This window comes from Molossus molossus, unplaced genomic scaffold (assembly GCF_014108415.1).
Source record: "Molossus molossus isolate mMolMol1 unplaced genomic scaffold, mMolMol1.p scaffold_m16_p_9, whole genome shotgun sequence".
Lineage (NCBI taxonomy): Eukaryota > Metazoa > Chordata > Mammalia > Chiroptera > Molossidae > Molossus > Molossus molossus.
The window spans coordinates 75,989,918-75,998,273 of record NW_023425403.1 but is presented as its reverse complement, the minus strand read 5'-3'; the positions used below and the strand labels follow the sequence as shown (position 1 = coordinate 75,998,273).

The 8,356-nt window shown below is 37.0% G+C and overlaps 1 non-coding gene across 1 annotated transcript; it reads left to right on the top strand.

The window, feature by feature from the left end:
- The first annotated feature begins 6,274 nt into the window (after positions 1-6,274).
- LOC118623117 lies at positions 6,275-6,400 on the top strand. Its single transcript, XR_004958219.1, has one exon. It is a non-coding gene; the product is annotated as a U6atac minor spliceosomal RNA (small nuclear RNA).
- Positions 6,401-8,356: the final 1,956 nt, after the last annotated feature.

Genomic DNA, 8,356 nt, shown 5'->3' with positions numbered 1-8,356 from the left:
TGGCAGAGGGAGGGCAGACTGGACTGGAACTGTGTGGGGACACTTGGGATTTGGAGGGCGCTCAGAGCTTTTGCTGAGTGGCAGCCAAGCAGGACAGTGGCCATATTGCTCCTTCCCAGGGCTCTGTGGAGAGGCAGCAGCCCCTCCCTCAGCAATCCAATCCCACCCTGTGGGCCATTGAAGTGCTAATTGAAACTCATTAACAACCAGTATCTGCCCCACCTCCATGAAATCCCCTTATGCTGAACACCTGAGGAAGTTTTTTAATCAACTGACAACCCCAAACTCATCAAGTAACCTCGACTACTAGCCTCCAGGCAAAAAGCTAGAGGATAACAGTATCTTTCCTGGGCTAACAACTTTAACCAGGAAAGTAAGACTTGACAGTGGTATTTAACGTGGGTCCTCCCTCGTTCATCTAAACCCAGGAGACGGAGCCACAAACATCAGAACACCAACACCACAGGGAAAACTTGACACGCTCCAAAGCCCACAGTGATAGCCAAAATGGTGAAACACAGAAACAGAAGCCAAATGAAAGAGCAAGAGACCTCCACCGAAGATGAGATCAATGTGGAGCAATTAGGTATGTTAACAGAGCTAGAATTCAGAGCCATGATCTTGAGGAAGCTGAACAGCATGAGTAAGGACATAGAGACACTGAAAATAAGAAAATTGGAAATTAAAAACCATCAAGAAGAGATAAAAAATGATATATCAGAAATGAAAAAAACATTGGATGGTTTAAAAAGCAGAGTAGAGGAAGCTGAGGACTGGATCAGTGAATTAGAAGACAGGGTAGAAAAAATGAACCAATCAGAAAACCAAAAGAAAAAAACTATTAAAAAACAGGAAGACAGCTTAAGAGAACTGTGGGACAACTGGAAACGTAATAATATTCGCATCATAGGAGTCCCTGAAGAAGAAGAAAATGAGCAAGGGATAGAGAATATATTCAAAAAAATACTGACAGAAAACTTCCCTAATTTGGTGAAGGAAGAAGGCATTCAAGTTCAAGAAGCACAGAGAACCCCAAGTAAGAAGAACCCAAACAGGCCCACACCAAGACACATAGTAATTAAAATGCCACAAATTAAAGACAAAGAGAGAATCCTAAAAGCAGAAAGAGATAAGCAACAGGTTACCATAAGGATCTCAGCTGACTTCTCACAAGAAACACTACAGGCCAGAAAGGAATGGCATAAAGTAATCAAGGTCATGAAAAACAAGAATCTAAATCGAAGACTACACTACCCAGCAAGGCAATCATTCAAAATAGGTCAAATAAAGAGCTTCCCAGAAAAAAAAAAAAAAGGCTGAGGGAATACATTAGCACCAAACCAGCACTGCAAGAAATGTTAAAGGGACTGCTGTAATTAGCAGGAGAAATGGGAAGAACAATAGAACCATATTAAACAAAAATGGCAATAAATAAGTACATATCAATAATCTCCTTAAATGTAAATGGATTGAATGCTCCCATAAAAAGACACAGAGTAGCTGATTGGATAAGAAAGCATGACTCATCTATATGTGGTTTACAAGAGACCCTCTTCACAACAAAAGACTCACACAGGTTGAAAGTGAAGGGATGGAAAAAAAATATTCCAAGCAAATGGAAAGCAAAAAAAGCTGGGGTAGCAATTCTCATATCTGATAAAAATAGATTTCAAAATGAAGGCCATAACTAGAGACAAAGAAGGCCACTACATAATATCGAAAGGATCATCTATCCAACAGGAAGATATAACCTTGATACACATATATGCACCCAATATAGGAGCACCAAAATATATTCAAAATTTTCTGGAGGACTTCCAAGGAGAAATCAACAGCAATACAATCATAGCAGGGGACTTCAACACCCCATTGACAGCACTGGAAAGATCCTCTAGACAAAAAATTAGCAAGGAAACGGAGACTCTAAATGAAGCACTAGACCAAATGGATTGCATAGATATTTACTAAGAATTACACCACAAAACTACATAATACACATTCTTCTCAAGTGCACATGAGACATTCTCAAAGATAGACCACATGATAGGACACAAACTAAATCTCTATAAGTTCAAAAAGATTGAAATCATATCAAGCATCTTCTCAGATCACAATGGCATAAAACTAGAAATAAATTGCAACAAGAACATGCAAGGACATTTCAACACATGGAGGCTAAATAGCATGTTATTAAACAATGAATGGGTCACCGAGGAGATCAAGGAAGAAATGAAAAACTTCCTGGAAACCAATGAAAATGAACACACAACAACACAAAATCTATGGGATGCAGCGAAAGCAGTTCTGAGTGGGAAGTTCATAGCACTACAAGCCTACCTCAAGAAACAAGAAAAATTTCTAATTGACTGTCTAACCTCAAAACTTAAAGAATTAGAAAGAAAACAAAAAGAAAACCCCAGAGCAAGTACATGGAAGGAAATAGTAAAGATCAGAGCAGAAATAAATGACATAGAGACCAAAAAAAAAAAAATTCAAAGGATCAATGAAACTAAGAGTTGGTTTTTTGAAAAGATAAACAAGATCAATGGACCCTTAGCTAGACTCACCAAGAAACAAAGAGAGAGAACCGAAATACACAAAATCAGAAATGAAAGAGGAGAAGTAACAACCAACACCACAGAAATACAAAAGGTTGTTAACAGCTACTATGAACAACTATATGAAAACAAATTCGACAATCTAAGCAAAATGGACAAATTTCTAGAAACACACAGTCTCCCAAAAGTGGACCATGAAGAGATAGAAAACTTGCACAGACCAATAACAACTAAGGAAGTTGAAGAGGTAATCAAGACTCTCCCAGCAAACAAAAGCCCAGGCCCAGATGGCTTCACAAGGGAGTTTTACTGAACATTCAAAAAAGAACTAACACCCATTGTCCTCAAACTATTTCAAAAAATTCAAGAAGAAGGAAGACTTCCAAACATGTTCTATGATGCCAGCATAATTCTAATTCCAAAACCAGAAAAAGACACTACAAAAAAAGAAAACTACAGGCCAATATCCCTGATGAACATAGATGCCAAAATCCTGAACAAAATATTAGCAAATCGGATCCAGCAATACATCAAAAAAATTATTCACCATGACCAAGTGAGATTCATTCCAGTGATGCAATGCTGGTACAATATTCGCAAATCAATAAATGTGATACACCACATAAGCAAAATGAACAATAAAAACCACATGATCATATCAATAAATGCTGAAAAAGCCTTTGACAAAATCCATCATCCATTTCTGATAAAAACGCTCAGCAATTTGGGAATAGAGGGATCATATCTCGACATAATAGAGGCCATATATGAAAGACCTACAGCCAACATCATACTCAATGGGCAGAAACTAAAAACATTTCCATTAAGAACAGGAATGAGAAAGGGATGTCCACTTTCGCCACTCTTATTTAACATAGTACTGGAAGTCCTAGCCACAGCAATCAGACATGAGGAAAAAATAAAAGGGATCCAAATTGGAAAGGAGGAAGTAAAACTGTCATTATTTGCAGATGACATGATATTATTCATATAAAACCCCAAAGACTCCATCAAAAATGTACTAGATTTAATAAATGAATTTGGTAAAGTAGCAGGATACAAAATTAACGTCAAGAAATCGACGGCATTCTTGTACACCAGTGATGAATTCACAGCACGAAAAACTGAATAAACAATCATTTACCATCGCGGTGAAAAAATTAAGATACCTAGGAATAAACTTGACCAAAGAAGTAAAGGACCTATTTGCAGAAAACTACAGGACATTGAAAAAAGAAATAGAGGAAGATACAAAAAAGTGGAAGCACATACCCTGTACATGGATTGGAAGAATTAACATCATTAAACTGTCCATACTACCCAAAGCAATTATAGATTCAATGCAATCCCCATCAAAATACCAATGACATATTTCACTGAACTAGAACAAATACTTCAAAAGTTCATATGGAACCAAAAAAGACCCCGAATAGCCACAGCAATCTTGAAAAAGAAGGACAAAGTAGGTGGGATTACAATACCAGATATTAGGTTATACTACAAAGCGACTGTAATCAAAACAGCCTGGTACTGGCACAAGAATAGGCAGATAGACCAGTGGAACAGAACTGAAAACCCAGAAATGGACCCAAGGCAATATGCTAAATTAACATTTGACAAAGGTGGAAAGAGCATACAATGGAGTAAAGACAGCCTCTTTAATAAATGGTGTTGGGAAAATTGGACAGCTACATGCAAAAAAATGAACTAGACCATCAACTTACACCATACACAAAAATAAACTCAAAATGGATAAAAGACTTAAATGTGACCCATGAATCCATAAAAATTCTAGAAGAAAATGTAGGCAACAAAATTTTGGACATCACACAGAGCAGAATTTTCACATAAGGCAACAGAAACAAAGGAAAAAATGAACAAATGGGACTACATCAAACTAAAAAGCTTCTGCACAGCAAAAGAAACAATCATCAAAATGGAAAGGCAACCCACTGTATGGGAGAACATCATTGCCAATGATGTATCAGATAAGGGGTTAATTTCCAATATATATAGAGTGCTCATACAACTCCACAAAAGGAAGACAAAGAACCCAATTAAAAAATGGGCAGAGGAGCTAAATAGACACCTCTCCAAACAGGACATACAAATGGCCAAGAAACATATGAAGAAATGCTCAACATCACTAGTCATCAGAGAGATGCAAATTAAAACAACAATGAGGTATCACCTCACACCTGTCAGAATGGCCGCCATCAACAAATCCTCAAACAACAAGTGTTGGCGAGGGTGTGGAGAAAAGGGGACTTTTGTGCACTGCTGGTGGGAATGCAGACTGGGGCAGCCACTATGGAAAACAATATGTTGTTACCTCAAAAAATTAAAAATTGAACTTCCATTTGACCTAGTGATCCCGCTTCTAGGAATATACCCTAAGAAGCCTGAAACACCCATCAGGAAGAATATATGTACCCCCATGTTCATAGCAGCAACATTTGCAATAGCTAAGATCTGGAAACAGCCCAAGTGTCCATCAGTAGATGAATGGATAAAAAAGCAGTGGTACATATACACAATGGAGTACTATGCAGCGGTAAGAGAGAAAGATCTCTTATCCTTTGAGACGACATGGAGGGACCTGGAAAGTATCATCCTAAGTAAAATAAGCCAAGCAGAAAACGACAAATACCACATGATCTCACTTATATACAGAATATAATGAACATAATAGTCTGAGGAATACGGCAGACCCAGAAACATGGAAGTAGGGCACAGACCAACATACCCCAGAAGAGGGGGTTGGGAGGTGGGAAGAGATAAATCACAGAACTTATATGCATGTATGCATGACCAATGGACATGGACAACTTAGCGGGGGTGGGTGGGGACAGGGGTGCCAATGGGGTAAAAAAGGAGAAATACCTGTAACAAAAAAAATTAATAAATAAATAAATAAATAAATAAATAAATAAATAAAAGAAAGAAAGAAAAAATAAAATATATATTTAAAAATATCAATAAGTAAATTTTAAAAATTGTTGGATTGAGCCAATGGCACTCAGAAATGGGAATGAGATAATGAAAAAATAGATGGGTCAAATAAAAACAAATAACCAGGTGGGCAGGTGACACCAGGACCAGCTGTAATGACTAAGGACCCTCGCCCTGACATCGATCAGTCCAGTAAAGACCATGACCCTGAAGGAACACACAGAGCAAACTGACACATTTTTTATTGTAACCCTCCCCTGAGGCTGCCCCTAAGATTCCAGACTTCAAGAGAAAAACAAAAGCCTGAGACAAAAGACCCAAAACCTACTCTCCCTCCCAGGAGAAAGTCTGCACCTCCTCTCCCCCCTTTTCCCATAGGCAGATATCTCTTACACTCTAAGGGACCCCACAGGGCTTGCAACCAGGACAGCAATGGGCAGTGGAAGTTCATACCAGGCAAAGGCCCTGAACCAGTTCCCAAGGCTTCGTTTTCTCTGACTTATTAGTGAGCCAAAGCGGACCAGCAAGGCTCATTTCCCCAGCCCGTCCTTGTTTCATTGACCCCAGCTTTTAAAAAACGTTCCCTAAAATTAAAAAAATTAAAGTAAAGTAATATTATCATTTTTTTTTTTAACAAACAGATTAACCTTTGCAAAGAAAAATTGTAGATTTGTTAGGGTTAGGAAAAAATATCAAGGCCTTGGTGTATGCTGCTGTCTATAAACGACATACTTAAATTATTTAAAAAAAAAAAAAAAAAGCATGTGTTGTATGAAAGGAGAGAAGGTTAGCACTCCCCTTGACAAGGATGGAAGAGGCCGTCGGGCCTAACAACACACATACGGTTAAGGCATTGCCACCTACTTCATGGCATCTAACCATCGTTTTTGTGCTGGCGAGGGTGTGAAGAAAAGGGGACTCTAGTACACTGCTGGGGGGAATGCAGACTGGTGCAGGCACTATGGAAAACACTATGGTGTTTCTGCAAAAAAATTAAAAATTAAACTGCCATTTGACCCAGTGATCCTCCTTGTAGAAATATATCCTAAGAAGCCTGAAACACCAATCAAGAAGAATATATGTATCCCTATTTCATAGCAGCACTATTTACAATAGCTAAGATCTGGAAATAGCCCAAGAGTCCATCAATAGATGAGTGGATAAAAAAGCTGTGGTACATATACACAGTGGAGTACTATTTAGTGGACACTAAATCCAAGAACTAGAATGCACTCTTTCAAGTCCATATGATATGCTCATTGAATTAGACATAGACTATGTATGAAATGAGTCATATTCTATCAAAACACTGGAATCTTACAGAGTATGCTTTCTATTCATACTATAATTAAATTAGAAATCAATAACAATAACACATTTAGGAAATCCCCACTTGATTTTAAATTAAACGACCCTTGTCAATGATACCTAGTCAACAGTTATAATTACAAAGGAAATTAGAAAATGTGTCAAACTAAATGATAATATAAACCACAATACTAAAAAAAAAATTGTGATACAATACCAACAGAGTGCTTTGAAATTTATTTATAGGTATAAATAGAGTCGTTAAATTCAGTTATTTCTCTCATTTTATGTCTTCTGAACATATACTTTATGATTCAATGGTCTTTTTTTTTGTTAAAATTCTTACAAAATAATGCAATTTAAACATCTGTATTTGTTTTATAACGCCACAATATAGGCTCTTTCATTGTGAAAGTTGTTTTTAATGAATTCTGACAGTTTATATCTTAAATTGGTGCTGTGAAGTGAAGATAAGAGTCTCTCCAGTAAGCACAGGAGGGAAGAAGGAGTGCTCCTCCTGCTTCTGCTGACCACGGCTCATCCGTGTCTTCATATCATATACGCCAGATCAGGGATTTGAGGCCAAGAGATTTGTTCAGCACAATTATGACTAGTAGATAGTGGTACTTAACTGTGCTGAGCTGTAGTTTGCAATAAATAATAAATAACAGACAAAACCTCAATACAGCTGAACAGCTGTCGCCACAGCTAACAGTGGAGCAAATCACAAGGTCAGACAAGAAATATAACTGGGGAGCATAGACAGACCCAGCTGCCGGGACTAACAGAACACATCTAAACATCTGCGAGATTGTAGCTGCCAAACCTTTCTCACAAGCAGCTCTGTGTATTGACTTCAGGCCTGGTAGAAATAAAATTTTGCATATTCAACACTTAGAAATAGAATGAAGAATATATCAAGGTAATGTTGAAATTGTTAATGAGTGACTAATGATTTTATTTTTATCAAAGAAGAAATACACTTTTAAAAGACTTGGTTCCTTTGGTCAAAGTTTATGTCTTTTCTTTTTTACCATCTAAATGATTGGAATTATTATTGAATTTTATTTAACGTTCCAAACTCCCATTCTTGTCAATTGTTCAATTATAGTTTCACACGGAAGCTAAACTATTTTATTCATAAATATATATTATTTGAAAACTGTTCATTGAAAACAACTAAAAACTGTTCACTGTATTGAGAGAATTTGATATCTTTTCTGTTCTCTATCAAATCTATAATTAAACTAAAAAATACTGGGTTTTTTATTATTATTACTTGTCATTACTGGCTTAAAATTTATATTATATTGCTAAGTAAAAAACATCAACTTCATGGTTGGCACAAGTATAAATCTGTTACCCAAATTCAAACCACAAGTGCAGGTGAAAGATAGAGTTTTGTTATAGATTTTGATGTTCCTCAAAGTGTGGGATTGTAGTGGCACACCCTTTTTTGGCATATTGTCTGACCTTCAAGTTTCTAGGTCAAATAGATGTCAAAGACATATAATGATTAAGGTGATGGTCCTGTGAGA